This window comes from Balaenoptera borealis, assembly GCF_965194805.1.
Source record: "Balaenoptera borealis genome assembly, chromosome: 1".
In the NCBI taxonomy this organism is placed as follows: domain Eukaryota; kingdom Metazoa; phylum Chordata; class Mammalia; order Artiodactyla; family Balaenopteridae; genus Balaenoptera; species Balaenoptera borealis.
This window is the reverse complement of record NC_138860.1, coordinates 29,215,667-29,233,843: the sequence shown is the minus strand read 5'-3', so window position 1 is coordinate 29,233,843 and position 18,177 is coordinate 29,215,667. Positions and strand designations below refer to the sequence as shown.

Here is an 18,177-nt window from a genome sequence, read left to right as displayed (position 1 = left end):
ACAGTTCAGTTTACCCATAGGAGAATCCTCCAATCTCCTCCCGAAGTGGGCAAAAGCACACTGATGATGCTGCGGGAGCCAAGTCAAGAAGAAATAACTGGGGGGAACCTCACCATTCCATGTGAAGAGTTTCTATGTATTTATCTCCTTGGTTAAGCATAGCACCTTATCCCACCCTTGAATGAGCTTGATGGTCACATGTTTAGAGTCTCTCTGATTTAGTATCTTCAGATAATAAACCTCTAATCTTCTGTGGGAATAGGGGTTTGGGCAATGGAGCCTACTAGTTCTTTATATGAACTTCAACTGATTTTCTTGGTTTCAGTCCACCCTGCCTTCCAAGATACCTGGTATCTCACATTCCCAAGCCTTTCCAAGATTCTATGAGAATTCCTTTTTTTCTTTATTTCTTCCTCCCACAGCTCCCCCTCTTCCAAAACTTTCTCAACTTCTCTTCCCAAGTGGCCTCCTCTCATTCTCTTTGTATTAGTGAGACTGGGAAGGAACAGAGAAAACTCCAGGTGCCCTATTCAGTATACTTCTAGAAAACTGCTTCTTTTATCATATGATTTTGAAATAAAATAATATTAAAATAAACTAGTTATTCAAAATATAATAAAATATCTCAATGACCATATATTATCCCAATTTTCTTTAGTGTCATAATCATTGTTTCCTTTTCTTTTTTCCAGATTGACTCAATTATGTTAGCTACTCTTAAGAGAAGTGAATTCTCAATAATAACGTCTGCTCTCCATATCTGTAGTTTGGTTACTTCATTCTAACTGCATTGATTTCAAACTTCAGGATAGATACTATTAAAATTACAAACACCAGCTATGATTCAACAGAAGCTAAATAAAAGGGGCAAAAGTCTCCACAATCATGTTAATCTAATTCTGGATATGCCTCCAAACAACCCCTGGACAAATGAGCATTTTATAGTTCATCAAACAACATATGATACACTAATGTTTCCATACTCTCAGATGAAATGGCTAAAAGAATATTCTTGGTAACTTTATGAATTTGGAAAGAAGCTACGATAAGGAAAACTAATGGATCAGTTCAAACACTTATGTATTTCAAGGTACTTCCTCATAAAACCTTTGTATTAAATTCTCCTATTAAAATGAAAAAAAAAGGAAGCTGGATAAAATAAAAGGATCCATCTTCATGTTATCTATGAGAGAGTCTGTATATGTAAAGACACAAAGAGGTTGAAAGTAAAAAGATAAAACAAGAAATTCCATGTAAACAGGAATCAAAAGAAAGCTGAGGTGGCTATGTTAATGTCAAATAAAATAGATTTTAATTCAAAAAAGCTTACAAAAGACAAAGAAGAACATTATATATTGACAAAAGGTTCAACACAGCAAGAAGATATAAAAACTGCAAACATATACACACCTAACAACAGAACATCAAAATATATGAAGCAAAAATGGACAAAATTAAAAGGATAAGTAGACAGTAGAACAGTAACAGTGAAGACTTCAATGCCCCATTTTCAACTATGAAAAACAACCAGACAAAAGATCAATAAAGAAAGAGAAGACTTGATAACACTATGAACCAATCTGACCTAACAGATACATACAAAACACTCCACTCAACTATAGCAGAATCACATTCTTCTCAAGTGCACAAAGAATATTCTCCATAATAGACCATAATGTTAGGCCTAAAACAAGTCTTAATGAATTTTAAAAGATGGAAATATTACAAAACAACTTTTCTAATCACAATCTAATGAAATTAGAAATCAATAACAACAGGAAAGCTGGAAAATTCTCAATATGTAAAAACTAAACAACACACTCTTTAACAATGAATGGGTAAAAGAAGCAATCATAAGACAATTAAAAAATAAATTGAAACAAATGAAAACAACAATACAGAATAACAAAACTCGTAAGATTTGCTCAAAAGCAGTCCTAATAGAGAAATTTACAGCTGTAACTACTTTTACAAAAAACAAGCGAAAAAAAGATCTCAAATCAATAATCTAAATGCACACCTTAAGGAAACCAAACCCAAAGGTAACTGAAGCAAGAAAATAATAAAGATTACTGTTTCTAGTTGTGGCCTTTCTTTTTTGCTTAAAGAAATCACTTTAACGTTCTTGTAAAGTTTGTTTGGTGGTGCTGAACTCTTTCAGTTTTTGCTTGTTTGTAAAATTTTGATGTATCAAATCTGAATGAGAACCTTGACAGGTAGAGTTTTCTGGGTTGTAGACTTTTCCCTTTCATCACTTTAAGTATATTGTGTCACTTCCTTCTGACCTGCAGAGTTTCTGCTAAAAAATCAGCTCAGTCCCTTATGTGTAACTGTTGCTTATCCTTTGCTGCTTTTAATATCCTCTTTTCAACTTCTGCCATTTTAATTACAATGTATCTTGGTGTGGTCCCCTTTGGGTTGATCCTGTTTGGGACTCTGTACATCCTGGACCTAGATGTCTGTTTCCTTTCCTAGGTTAGGGAAGTTTTCAGCTGTTATATCTTCAAATATGTTCTCTGCCCCTTTCTCTCTCTCTTCTCCTTCAAGGACCCCTATAATGTTAATGTTTTTACACCTGACTTTGTACCAGTGGTCTCTTAATCTATCCTCATTTTAAATTTAAACACTTTTCTGTTGAGCTTGGGTGATTGCCACTACTCTGTCTCCCAGTTTGCTGACTGTTGCTCTGTATCACCTAACCTACTCCTGATTCCTTCTAACGTATTTTAAAATTTCAGTTACATATTCTTCAGCTCTGTTTGCTCTTCACATTTTCTAACTTTTTGCTTAACACCCCACTTACATCAAGGAACAGATCATTCAGACAGCAAATCAATAAGGAAACATTAACCTTAAATGACACATTAAAATGGATGGACTTAATAGATACATATAGAACATTCCATCCAAAAGCAGCAGGATACACATTCTTTTCAAGTGCATGTGAAATATTCTCCAGGATAGGTGACGTGCTAGGCCACAAAATAAGTCTCAGTAAATTTAAGAAAACTGAAGTCATATCAAACATATTTTCCATCAAAATGCTACGAGACTAGGAATCAACTACAAGAAAAAAACTACCCAAACCACAAACAGATGGAGGCTTAACAATATGTTACTAAACAACCAATGGGTCACTTAAGAAATCAAAGAAGAAACCCCCAAATACCTGCAGACAAATGAAAATGAAAACACAATGATCCAAAATCTATGGGATGTAGCCAAAGCAGTTCAAAGATGGAAGTTTATAGTGATACAAGCTTACCTCAGGAAACAAGAAAAGTCTCAAACAACCTAACATTACACCTAAAGGAACTACCAAAAGAAAAGCAATCAAAACCCAAAGTTAGATGAAGGAAAGAAATCATAAAGATCAGAGCAGAAATAAATGAAAAAGGGGCTAAAAAACAATAAAAAAAGATTAAAGAAACTAAAAGCTAGTACTTTGAAAAGATAAACAAAATTGATAAACCTTTAGACAGACTCATCAAGAAAAAAAAGGATCCAAATCATAAAATCAGAAATGAAAAAGAAGTTACAACCAATGCCACAGAAATTCAAAGGATCATAAAAGGTTACTGTGAACAATATTATGTCAATGAAATAGACAACCTAGAAGAAATGGACAAATTCCCAGAAATGTACAATCTTCCCTATACTGAACTGGGAAGAAACAGAAACGACTGACAGACCAATTACTAGATGAAATTGCATCAGTAATTTAAGGAAAAAAAAAAAAACAAAATAAAACCTCCAAACAAAAGTTCAGGACCAAATGGCTTCACAGGCAAATTCTAACAAACATTTAGAAAAGAATTAATACCTATCCTCAAACTATTCCAAAAACTACAGAGGAAGGAACTCTTCCAAACCCATTTTATGAGGCCAACATCACCCTGATAGCAAAACTAGACAAAGACACTACAAAAAAAAAATCACATGGGACTTCCCTGGTGGCGCAGTGGTTGGGAGTCCGCCTGCCAGTGCAGGGGACACGGGTTCAATCCCTGATCCGGGAAGATCCCACGTGCTGTGGAGCAACTAAGCCCGCAAGCCACAACTACTGAGCCCACGCACCACAACTCCTGAAGCCCACACGCCCAGAGCCCATGCTCCTCAACAAGAAAAGCCACCGCAATGAGAAGCCCGCGCACCGCAATGAAGAAGAGTAGCCCCCGCTCCCCGCAACTAGAGAAAACCTGTGCGCAGCAACGAAGACCCAGCACAGCCAAAATTCCATTTAAAATAAATAAATTTATTAAAAAAAAAAAAAAAAAAAAAAATCACAGGCCAATATCACTGATGAACCCAGATGCAAAAATCCTAAATAAAATATTAGCAAACCAAATCCAACAATACGTTATAAAGATTATACACTGTGATCAAATGGGATTTATCCCAGGGATGCAAGGACTTTTCAATACCTGCAAATCAATGTGATACCACACTAACATACTGAAGAATAAAAACCACATGATCATCTCAATAAATGCAAAAAAAGCTTTTGACAAAATTCAACATTCATTTATGATAAAAACTCTCCAGAAAATGTGTTGGGGGGGAACATACCTCAACATGATAAAGGCCATATATGACAAGCCCACAGCTAACATCAGACTCAACGGTGAAAAGCAGAAAGCATTTCCTTTAAGATCAGGAACAACACAAGGATTCCCACTCTAACCACTTTTATTTAACATAGTTTTGGAAGTCCTAGCCACAACCATCAGAGAAGAAAAAGAAACACGAGGAATCCAAGTCAGAAAGGAAGAAGTAAAACTGTCACTGTTTGCAGACAATGTGATACTACACATAGAAAATCCTAAAGATGTCACCAGAAAACTAATAAAGCTCATTAATGAATCTGGCAAACTTGCAGGATACAAAATTAATATACAAAAATCTGCTGCATTTCTATATATTAATGATGAACTATCAAAAAGAAAAATTAAGAAAACAATTTGATTTCCCATTGTATCAAAAAGAATAAAATACCTAGGAATAAATCTAAGTAGGTAAAAGACCTGTAACCAGAAAACTGTGAACACTGAAGAAAGAAACTGAAAATGATACAAATGAAAAGATATACCATGTTCATGGATTTTAAGAATTTATATTGTTAAAATGTTCATAATGCCAAAAGCAAATAACTAGAATAATTCTAAAATTTGTGTGTTAACACAAAAGACCCTGAATAGCCAAAAGTAATATTGAGACAGAAGAACAAAGCTGGCAGTATCACACTCCCTCATTTCAAACCATACTATAAGGCTGTAGTAATCAAAACAGTATGGCACTGGCCTAAAAAAAGACACATAGATCAATGGAACAGAATAGAGAGCCCAGAAATAAACCCATGCTTATATGGTCAATTAATCTATGACAAAACAGGAAAGAATGTACAGTGGAGAAAAGACAGCCTCTTCAATAAATGGTGTTGATAAACCTGGACAGCTACATGCAAAGGAGTTAAACTGGACTACTGTCTCACATCATATACAAAAATAAACTCAAAATAGATTAAAGACTTGAATGTAAGACCTGAACCCATAAAACTCCTAGAAGAAAACACAGGTAGTACACTCTTTGACACTGGTCTTAGCAATGTTTTCTTGGACATATGTCCTCAAGCAAGGGAAACAAAACAAAAAAATAAACAAGTGTGAGTACATCAAACTAAAACATTATTGCATTGTGAAGAAAACTATCAACAAAATGAAAAGGCAGCCTATTAAATGGAAGAAGATATTTGCAAACTATGTACCTGATAAAAGGTTATTTAATATCCAAATGATATATCTGATAAAGGGTAAATATACAAAGATCTCATGCAACTCAACATCAACAGGAACATGAAAAGATGCTGAACACTGCTAATCAACAGAGAAATGTAAAGTGAAACCACAATGAGATATCACCTCATACCTGTCAAAATCGCTACCATCAAAAAGACCACAAATAACAAATGTTGGCAAAGATGTCAAGAAAACGGAACCCCTGTCCACTGTTGGTGGGAATATCAATTGGTACAGCTACTTTTTAAAACAGTATGGAGGTTCCTCAAAAAACTCAAAATAAAACTACCATAGGATCCAACAACCCCACTCCTGGGTATGTATCAGAAGCAAACAAAAACACTAATTCAAAAAGACATATTGAAAAAAAACAAAAACAAAAACATACTGAATATATACCCCAACGTTCATAGCAGCATTACTTACAATACTCAAAATATGGAAGCAACCTATGTGTCCATCCATCCAAAGATGAACGAATAAAGAAGACGTGAATATATATTTATATAGAACAAAATACTACTCAGCCATAAAAAAAGAATGAAGTTTTGCCATTTTCAACAACACGTATGGACCTGGAGGATATTAGGCTAAGTGAAACAAGTCAGTGAAAGACAAATACTGTATGATATCACTTATATGTATAAAAATAAACTAGTGAATATAACAAAGAACAAACAGATTCACAGATACAGGGAACAAAGTAGTGGTTACCAGTGAGAGAGAGGAAAGGAAAGGGGGAGGGGCAGAATACGGGTAGGGGATTAAGTGGTACAAACTATTATGTATAATATAAATAAGCCTCAAGGATATATTGTACAGCATCAGGAATATTTTATAATAACTATAAATGGAGTATAATCTGTAAAAATTTTGAATCACTATGTCGTACACCTGAAGCTAATACAATACTGTAAATCAAATATACCTCAATTTAAAAAAAAAAGGAATTAACACCAATTCTTCGTAAACTCTTCCAAAAAACTGAAGAGGGAAGACATCTTAATTCATTCTATGAGGGCAGCAATACCTGATACCAAAGGTAGACATAGAAACTACAAGAAAAGAAAACCACACTAAGATATTACTGATGTAACAATCTTCAACAAAGTACTGGCTAACTGAATTCAGCAGCATATTAAAAAGGATTATATACCATGGCTACATGGGATTTATTCCTGGAATGAAAAGACAGGTCAACATATAAAAATGAATCAAGGTAACAGAGTATAATCATAAAATGAAAGGAAAAAATGATCAGAAATTGCATTAGTTAATTATGCAGACTGATGCAGAAAAAGTATTTGACAATATTCAAAATCCTTTCATGATAAAAACACTCAGTAAAGTAGGAAGAGAAGGAAACTTTTTGAACATGATACAGGCCAAATATGAAAAGCCCACAGCTAAATTCATACTCAATGGTAAGAAACTAAAAACCTGTGCCCCTAAAATCAGCAACAGGAAAAGAACACCTGCTTTCATCATTTCTATTTAACAAAGTACTGGAAGTCCTAGCCAGAGTAATTAGGTAAGAAAGAGAAATTAAAGGCATCAAAATTAAATGGAAGAAGTAAAATCACCTCTGTTCAAAGATAACATGATCTTATATGTAGAAAACACTAAAAAGTCTACCAAAACAACAACAAAACCCACACTACCAGAGCTAATGAATGAATTCAGAGAAATTGCAGGATATAAAATTAAGTAAAAAATCAGTTGCATTTCTAGTTATTAGCAATGAACAATCTGAGAAAGAAATTAAGAAGAAAATTCCATTTATAACAGCATCAAAAAGAATAAAATATTTAGGAAGATATAACCAAGATGACCCAAGACTTATACCCTGAAAAATAAAAAACACTGCTGAGAGAATTTAAAGGAGACCTAAATAAATTTAAGGACATTCTGTACTCACAGATTTGAAGACCTCACAGATTTGAAGACCTAATATTGTTAGGTGGTAAGACTACCAAAGCAATCTACAAAGTCAGTGTGATCCTTATCAAAATCCCAACAGTACTGCTTGAAGAAAAAGAAAACTCCATTCTATAAGTCATATGGAATCTTGTGGGACCCTGGATAGCCAAAAAAATCCTGAAAAAGAAGAGCAATGTTGAAGAATTCACATTTCCTTATTTCAAAACTTCCTACAAAGTGACAGTAATTACAACAGTATAGTGCTGCATAAAGATAGATCTATATGCTAATGGAACAGAACAGACAGCCCAGAAATAAATCTTCACATATATGGTCTACTGGTTTTCAACAAGGGTGCCAAGAACATTCAATGGGAAAAAGATAGCCTTTGCAACAATTAGTGCTGAAAAAATTGGATACCCACATGCAAAAAAATAAAGTTGTACTCTTACCTAATACCATATACAAAAGTTAACTCAAAATGGATCAAAGACTTAAGCATAAGGGCTAAAACTATGTAAAACTCTTAGAAGGAAAAAGCAGATAAATTGGACTTTATCAGAACTTAACATTTTTGTGTATCAAGGGACACTATGTAGAGAGTGAAAAGAATGGGAGAAAATATTTGCAAATCATTTACCTGGTAAGCGATTCATATCCAGAATATTAATTATTAGGGAAATGCAAATCAGAATCACAATGAGATACCACTTTACACCTATTAGGATGGCTATTATCAAAAAATGAAAATAACAAGTGTTGGTAAGAATGTGGAGAAATTGGAATCCTGTGCATTGCTGGTGGGGATGTGTAAAGGTGTAGCTGTTATGGTTTCTCAAAAAGCTACACAGAGAATTTCCATATCATCCAGCAACTCCACTCCTTGGTACATACTCAAAACAACTGAAAAAATATGGACTCACGCAGATACTTGTACACCAATGTTCACTGCAGCATTATTCACAATAGCCAAAAGGTGGAAACAACCCAAGTGTTTATCAACAGATGAATAAACAAAATATATGTACATATAAGGGAATATTATTCAGTCATAAAAAGAAGTGAAATTCTGACACATGCTACAACATGGATGAATCTTAAAACATATTATATTATGCTAAGTGAAATAAGCCAGAAGCAAAAGGGCAAATACTGTATGATCCACTTATAAGAGGGACCTAAAATAGGCAAATTTATACAGTCAGAAAGTAGGATAGAGATTATAAGGGGCTGAAGGGAGAGAATAAGAAGTTGTTTAATGGGCACAGAATTTCTGTTTGGGATGATGATAAAGTTGTAGAAATAGTGGTGTCGGGCTTCCCTGGTGGCGCAGTGGTTGAGAATCTGCCTGCCGATGCAGGGGACACAGGTTCGAGCCCTGGTCTGGGAAGATTCCACATGCCACGGAGCAACTAGGCCCGTGAGCCACAACTACTGAGCGTACGTGTCTGGAGCCTGTGCTCCGCAACAAGAGAGGCCGCGATAGTGAGAGGCCCGCGTACCACGATGAAGAGTGGCCCCCGCTTGCCGCAACTAGAGAAAGCCCTCGCACAGAAACAAAGACCCAACACAGCCAAAAATAAATAATAATAAATTAATTAATTAAAAAAAAAACACACGAGCTACTACTTAAAAAAAAAAAAGAAAGAAGTAGTGGTGTCAGTTACACACTGTGAATTTAATGTCACTGAACTGTACACCCTATGGTTAAAATGGTAAATTTTATGTTATATATACTTTACCATGATTTTTAAAAAAGTGTTATTGAAAAAGAAAGGCCACTCAAGTCCTCTCTCTGCCTTGATTCCTCTGTTCTTAAATTGGAGACATAGTAAAACTTTATTTCGCTCAGTTTTGTATTTGGTTTTGTCTATCTTAGAACAAGGTATTTTGGACATTTAAGTTTTCCACAGAATTGAGAACTTTTCCTTAAATCAGGGATTGGCTAACTTTGGCCTTCTGCCTACTTTCTGAATAAAGTTTTAATGAAACACAAAGCTTTTGTATTACAACAGTGGAGTTGAGTAGTTCATACAGAGATCATACAGCTTACAAAGCCTTAAATATTTACTTTCTGGCCCTTTATAGAAAGTCTGCCTTAAAGTATCAACACCAGTTTTTAGTTTTACCATTTTCAATGAAAATATTTTAAAATATATTTCACATTTACCCACCTTTTACAACTCAAAATATTAACTACTGTATTTAACTCTACTAGTAGCTCATGATCATCACTATTATCAATAATTATTAAACTATGCTGTAAAAGTGATTTCATCAGAATATGGGCTGTATCTGTCCTAATACTATCTATTGATAGTTCTGCTTTTCTGAGACCCCGTACTTAACATCGTACATGTTTTTTCTGTGTCTCGCTTCTCATCAGTATTCATTTTTCACTTTAAGGCCCCATTCCTTCCTGCAAGGCCTTAAAAATAACATAAGTATATTTCAACTAGGCTCAAAATGAACAACAAGAATCTGAATGAGAGCTCCTGTGAATAAACTACATGTGTTTTCATTTGAAAGATAAATTTTGTCACTCCACAAGCTTTAGTTTATTTTTGGATCTTTAGTTGTAGGCAGCAGAATTCTATAGGTGAGATGCTATTGTAAAATAGCATTGCATCTCCCTTCCAAATTAAAGATCAAATTAAATAAGAATACTGAGTTCTTCGAATTCAAAGAAAGGAATTTGATATATCCAGGGTACTACTATATATTATCTGATATAATGGAAGAATTTTATCTGAAGAGGAATTAAGAGACTAAAAGATTGGCCCCAAAACTTACTAGTATAGTTTCAGAGATTAGACCATATGGAGTATGCTTACCCATTAATCATGAACATATAATTAACATGTGTATGGCTTAGGTTTAGATTTAACACGCTAAATAGATTCAGGGTCCTGAGAGTTTTATACGTAATTCTGAAAAATCAAAACTCCAAATACATGTGCATGTGTTTTGGGCATGAGAGAAGGTAAGAGCTTTCATCACAAAAAGTAAAAACTCCAGGAAATCTCACTTAAGAATTACAAATATTAACGTCTATTATTGAGAAATGAATACATTTTCTTGCTTCATTTAAAGCGATTAACAATATAGCTAAAACACAACTCAAGACTCTTCCATTTCCCATAGCATCAATTTCTAACACTGGAATAACTTAATCGAGAAGCCTACAATCTTAGATACGTAGACTAGACATAAAATTCTGTTGTACATTCTATGGGTTATGATGGCATGTATCTATCATTATGGTATCTTAGAGTATCTTCATTGCCCTAAAAACCCTCTACGCTCCTCCTATTCATCCCTCCCTGCACCAACCCCTGGCAACCACTCTTCTTTTTTTTTTTTTAATGCCTCCATACTTTTCTACAACATCATATAATTGGAATCAGACAGTATGTAGCCTTTTCAGATTGCTTTCTTTCACTTAGTAATATGCATTTAAGGTTCCTCTGTATCTTCTCACAGCTTGATAGCTCATTTCTTTTTAATGCTGAATAATATTCCACTCTCTGGATGTATGACAGTTTATCCATTCACCTGTGAAAGGACATCTTAGTTGCTTCCAAGTTTTCGCAGTTATTAATAAAGCTGCTATAAATATCACGTCTTTTTATCCTATCATACTGAGTACTCAAAAGATAAGTGACTAATTTTTAAATAAATGTATAAATTCAGGACTACTATTTCACATTTTCCCCCTACTAAATCCCTAATAGAAAATATCCTCAACACTAAAGGCTCTGCCTCTGACACCTTATATTTCTGAAAATGAAAAAAACATTAGGGATGCATTTCAGCTAAGGACTCAGGATCAAACAAGGTGCAGATATGATTGATCATATGCTATAAAGGTAAAAAAACATCATTTTCTATAATCTTTTACTTATAATAATAGATAGCATTTACTGACCATTTATTATATGCCAGACAGTTCTAAGAACTTCATACACACACATGCACACAGCTTTTTAACGAAAATTATGTAAGTTCTAGAAAGTAGACAAACATTATACAACAGTTACACCAGAGAACTCTTATTTTACAGAGTACCACACAATGAATTAATCTAGTTTTTCTTCATTCATAAAGCATGTACTATGCACTAGTAACAGGGAAAGAGTGATAAGATAGAAAAAGTTCATAATCTCATAGAAGCAAAGATAGACAAACAAAAGCTAAGTAAATGAATAGGACAACTTCAGTGACAATGGGAAGACTGGAACATGAAAAACAAGAACAGCATGATGTAACAGTTCTAAGGTGGTGCTGTTTAGGGTGGGTGGTCCGGGAAACGTGTCTGAGAAAGTGACATATATTTAGAACATACTCAAAAATTCAACTCTGCTGTATAATTAACTTGATATGGGAGAGATAATGAAATACATTCTTGGGAAAAATTTATTCCTTTTAAAATCCCCACCCCCATTTGAGACAGTACAGTTAATCCCATAAATTAAATCCACAGCTGTGCTTTTTTTGGATACCTACCAAGATACTTGTTCATGAGCATGTGAACAAATTCTGTACTGGGAAAACTTCTGCTTTCATATACTCTTGATTATTTTGGAACGACTGCTCCAAATTTTACCTTTATAATCTGCCACATACATTATTAATTAAATCTTGAAAAAACCAAATACATGTAGAGAAAAAACCTAATTTACAACTTTTGCCTAAAACAGCATTAAAAAGTAAAAAATTTTTTCGTTAAGGAAAATGAAAATGATATTCCAAATATCAATAGTCATATATTCTATATCTGAGTTTACTATATATTTTCAAAAGAAGACTTAGATTTGATGATATACTTTTCTACAAATTGTCTAGGCATTAAAAGTTTCTGCCAAAGGACAGGAATAAAGATACAGACGTAGAGAATGGACTTGAGGACACTGGGAGGGGGAAGGGGAAGCTGGGACGAAGTGAGAGAGTAGCACTGACATATATACACTACCAAATGTAAAATAGATGGCTAGTGGGAAGCAGCTGCACAGCACAGGGAGATCAGTTCGGTGCTTTGTGACCACCTAGAGGGGTGGGATAAGGAGGGTAGGAGGGAGACGCAAGAGGGAGGGGATATGGGAACATATGTATGCATATAGCTGATTCACTTTGTTATATAGCAGAAACTAACACAACACTGTAAAGCAATTATACTCCAATAAAGATGTTAAAAAAAAAGTTAATATTAAGGATGAAATTTTCCTATTTAAGGACTATTTCAGAGAAATAAGAATATGCATTTCAAAGACACAAAAGGAATTTTTTCAGTTTCTTGTACAACAACACTAAGACAAGGTATTTTTAAAACACCCTTCAAAGCATTAAAAAAAAAAAAATCTAAGAAGCAAACACTAAATGATTTATATGTAAATTCCTGTATAAAAAATCAGTTGATCTTCCTTTTGTTCATATAAACATCCTTCTAAAGGAAAAAAAAAAGTTTCTGCCAAGTTTTCTCTGCCAGTTTATGAAAAATGTAAAGGCTGACTTGTTTTCTTTTCTAGAACTGTACAACTTTGTTAAAACATAATTTTGTTGTTTTACACCAACAAATCAAGACTCAGATTCAAATATTTATCAAGTACCTCCTTTGTTCCAGTAACTGTACTAGGTGCTTATACTTTCATACAAGCATGAATGAGACAAAACAAGCATGGGAGAAACATTTTTCCCTTGAAGAAAGCTGAAGTTAAATGACTTAACCAAGGTCACGAATCTAGTAGTAGTAAACAGGAGCTATCTGAATTCAAACCTGGGCTTTCAAATACCAAGTTCAGGGGTTCTTCCACAACTAGTCGCCTTTGTATTTTCCTCAAGTATGCCTTAAAATGATGCGAGTGATGTCAATTCCTATAGAGGAAGATTTGGCTAAAGAGTTTGAATATGACTGAAAAGAACATATTTTTACCTAGTAACATGTTCTGTGACACTATCTTTTTACACAATAAACACTGACAGGTCATGCAAAATTCAATCTATTTTCAATCTACCTCTTAGCTTCCTGCTGGGCTACCAGTAGGTTCCAAGGTTTTCTCCCTGATAAGTCCATAGACAAGGAAGAATCAATCAATTTATATTAAAATCAGAGACCAAAAATCAGTGATCCATCTAGAGGAATAGTACAAATTCAGTAAATCGGGGTACAGCATAGATCAGAAACCTAGAATTTGAAAGAACAGTAAACTATCTCTAAGCTCAAGGCACAACTATGAATCTGAAAAACTTTGTCAGGTCAACTATTACTAGGAGCAGGAAAAGGTGCACCAAGCTGTCTCAAAGAATTGAAAACAGAACCTACAGGAGGGAGTGACAATGGAAGAAAGCAGCTTGAGTTAAGGGTTTATAAGAGCCTGAAACGCAAATGTTTTTGAGTCACCTTTTTTAGTTCACTCTATGACAACAATGTCTCTTGTTTCTGTCATTCTTCTGTAATGAATTTCAGCATATAACTGCCTTATGTGCCATTTAAAAACTTTTTCTACTCTGATTCGAAAAGATACATGAAGCCCAATGTGTTCATAGTGGCACTGTTTACAATAGCCAAGAGACGGAAGCAACCTAAATGTCCATCAACAGATGAAAGGATAAGATGTGGTATATATACACAATGGAATAGTACTCAGTTGTAAAAAAGAATGAAATAATGCCATTTGCAGCAACATGGATGGACCTAGAGATTATCACAGTAAGTAAAGTAAGTCAGAAAAAAAGACAAATACCATACGATATCTCTTATATGTGTAATCTAAAATATGATACAAATGAACTTATTTGCAAAACAGAAACAGACTCACAAACATAAAAAAGAAATGTAAGGGTAAGGTGTTACAAAGTGAGAGAGTGGCATGGATATATATACACTACCAAATGTAAAATAGATAGCTAGTGGGAAGCAGCCGCATAGCACAGGGAGATCAGCTCGGTGCTTTGTGGCCACCCAGAGGGGTGGGATAGGGAGGGTGGGAGGGAGGGATACGCAAGAGAGAAGAGAAATGGGAACATATGTATACGTATAGCTGATTCACTTTGTTGTAAAGTGGAAGCTAACACACCATTGTAAAGCAATTATACTCCAATAAAGATGTTAAAAAAAAAAGAAATGTATGGTTACCAAAGGGGAAAAGGAGTGGAGGAGGAATAAATTAGGAGTTTGGGATTAGCAGATACAAACTATTATGTATAAAACAGATAAACAACAAAGTCCTACTGTACACCACAGGAAACTATGTTAAATATTCTGTAATAAATCATAATATAAAAGAATATTAAAAAGAATATATATATGTATAACTGGATCACTTTTCTATACACCAGAAACTAACACAACATTGTAAATCAACTATACTTCAATGAAAAAAAAAAAAAGAAAAACTTTTTCTAATTATCATCACTACCTTTTCTCATCTAATTCACTATAAATAAATTGTTTGGGAGGTGGGTATAAATCATTTCCACCACAGTATCAGTACAACACATGAAAACTGAAATCAAAAGAATAACTAAGGGGGCTTCCCTGGTGGCGCAGTGGTTGAGAATCCGCCTGCCGATGCAGGGGACACGGGTTCGAGCCCTGGTCTGGGAGGATCCCACATGCCGCGGAGCGGCTGGGCCCGTGAGCCACAACTACTGAGCCTGCGCGTCTGGAGCCTGTGCTCCGCAACAAGAGAGGTCGCGATGATGAGAGGCCCGCGCACCGCGATGAAGAGTGGCCCCCGCTCGCCGCAACTAGATAAAGCCCTCGCACAGAAACGAAGACCCAACACAGCCAAAAATAAATAAATAAATAAATAAATTTACAAAAAAAAAAAAAGAATAACTAAGAAGTCTCAGAGTATGTTTTAGACAAGTATATATTTTATGAATGCATCACAGAAGCACTTATTCATTGTCTAATAACAAGTTGTTAATTACTAGATTAAATTATGCACTATTTCTTTTTACCTTCATGTTAAATTACAATGCTCATAAATATTACAGTACTGAGCAATAGAACTTTGATGATAGAAGGGTTCTGTATCTACACTGTCCAGTACATAAGCCACAGGCCACATGTGAACTACTGAGCGCTTGAAATATGGCAAATGCATTTAAGATTTATTTTTTTTAATTTTAATTAATTTAAATGTAAATATTCACATACTGCTAGTGGGTACCCTAGCTAGCTCAGCTTTATACAAACAGGAATCACAAAATTACTTACATTAAGGATGGCTTTAGTTAAATACTTCATACCTTTAGAATAAAAACACACAGAACAGGAAGATGAAAAATAATTTATGTTGCAAAGAGAAATTTTGGTCTGATCAAACGAGCATAATGAGCTTCATATTTTTAATCATAAAGGTATACAGAATTCATACAAATTAGTAAATTACATTAAGCAATCAAGCCTATCTTTTGGCTGAAATTTTTCAATAGTCATTTCAACTGTTACTATGTCCGAAAGTCTGTTCTTTCATACTTTATAATTCATTAAACTACTGATGCTTACAGAATTAGGTTCATCATTACCAGAAAACTATGAGGTATGTAATGGTTTTACTGGAAATAATTTGTAGTGTGAATATTTCTGAGAAGGCAATTCTTTCAGCAATTCTTTTAAGAGAGGGTATCTCCAGGCGTAGCTAAAGAATAATTCCCTATTGACATTTATTTCATTTGGAGAAGAGCTTCTGTAAGTTTGAGGATAAAAAGTGGCCAAAATAGATTAAAAGATTATTGGTATTTTTAGGAACAATTATTACTAGGAGATAATACTCTGAACCCAAATGAATATCAGGATATGTGGGGAAAAAGAAAAAAAAGGTTTACCTTCTGAAAGCTTATTTCCTCAAGCCTTCCTTTCTTTCTCTGCTCAGCCCTCTTCATTTTTTTTTTTTTTTTCCATTTCTATACACCACTGCATACCATACAAACCCTCCAATTCCTCTGGTTCTCTTATTTATTTGTGACTCAATGGAACATAAACAGAAAACTGAAGAATATTCTAAATCTTTCACAGACACAATAAAGATTACTTTAAAAGTACATGGTAACCTTAAATTTTACATAGTGTAAGGCTTTTATTTTTACAAATGAACAAAATGAGACAGTAAGACTAAAGACTTGTCCAATGTCATATAGCTACATAGTAACAGCGCCAAAAGTAAAACGGAGATCAAACCCCTTGTACAAATTATTCCTTTATTTACACCATGTTGACAAAGAGTGTGTGTGTGTGTGTGTGTGTGTGTGTGTGTGTGTTTATCTTAAGATCAAGAAACAACCTCCAAAGTCATCTAAGACAGAAATAACTAAGCCGTCCTATTTTTCTGAAGCAGATATCTGATGACAGTATTTACTAAAAAAAAATATATGTTTTAATTTGTAAAACAATTTAGGCTTAAAGGTGATTATCTCAAAAAAATGAAGTTGGTTCTCTCCTTCACATGACCCCCATTTTTTTCCCTGCAGTTTTGCAACTTTTGACAGACAAATAGTTTCCTATGACTGCATTAAACAGATAAAATCGTGTCACACTACTAAAGACCAACCTATGGGGTAAATGCCAGCAAAAGGAAAAATATATATTAAATTAATTAATCAGAGTCCTGTTGAGATTTCTATTAAATTTTTTTATTTGAAGTAGTTTACTGCTTCCATTACATGTTCGAGAATCCATAAAAAAGATATAATAATCCTGCATTTCATAGATATCCATTAATTTCTTATTCATAGCCCATGGAGACTTAGATCAGACACTTTCACATGATCAAATAAAAATACTCAAAATATGAAAAGCAGTAAATAATTTTTATTTCCAGTAAGTGCCTAGAGACTCAGATTCATAAATTTCATAATTATTCTTCCCTGCTCTGGACATAAGCCCTTATTCCGTCCTTATTTTTAACACTGATATATTTGATAAAAATTTTGCTTTTGCAACCTTCATTTATTTTGGATCCAACACAGAAGGTTTACTCAAACTCTAATACATTTTTAAGAAGTGATCTTGATCATTATATTTGAATTTTGTCAAATAGTAAACTTACTTTTTAGAGTATATGGTATATATACATTATCAGAGAAAGACTCAAATCTCCTAGTCAGAAAGCAATTTTATAACAGAACTCAGTACCCATATTGGTAAATTTGGATTTCCAAGGCCAAGGTAACTTTTGGATTTTGAGCATGATACCCTTAGACAGCAACTTATTTTAAAAAGTAGCTTTACTAGTTTTAATAAATGTTATTTCCTGTTAAGAAACTATAATCCAGTTCTTAAGACTAGCTCCTTTTACACGCAGCAAAGTTGGAATATAAAAATACAACTGCCTATTAGAATTAAGGATATCTTACCCTTTCAGAATCTATGTCCTTAAAATTAATGAACTTTCAAATAAAGGGAGTAATATATTATCATATGTTTTAAGAGCTTATTCTGTTTTAAAGGTAAGTTTTT

At 34.1% G+C, this 18,177-nt stretch overlaps 1 protein-coding gene and 1 long non-coding RNA gene across 26 annotated transcripts in view; one reads left to right on the top strand and one right to left on the bottom strand.

The window, feature by feature from the left end:
* Nucleotides 1–18,177, top strand: part of LOC309605611 — an 867,207-nt gene that overhangs the window by 233,050 nt on the left and 615,980 nt on the right. The gene's annotated exons all lie outside the window — the stretch shown is intronic.
* The window catches only part of CEP170 (centrosomal protein 170), a 145,434-nt gene that overhangs the window by 114,024 nt on the left and 13,233 nt on the right, over nucleotides 1–18,177 (bottom strand). For 3 of the 25 annotated variants that reach the window (XM_082340008.1, XM_082340017.1, XM_082340016.1), the window contains exon 2: nucleotides 10,065–10,143. The exons of the other annotated variants lie outside the window; for them this stretch is intronic. The gene's annotated coding sequence lies outside the window, so the exon portion shown is untranslated. The remainder of the gene's footprint in view (nucleotides 1–10,064; nucleotides 10,144–18,177) is intronic. 25 annotated transcript variants of the gene reach the window in all.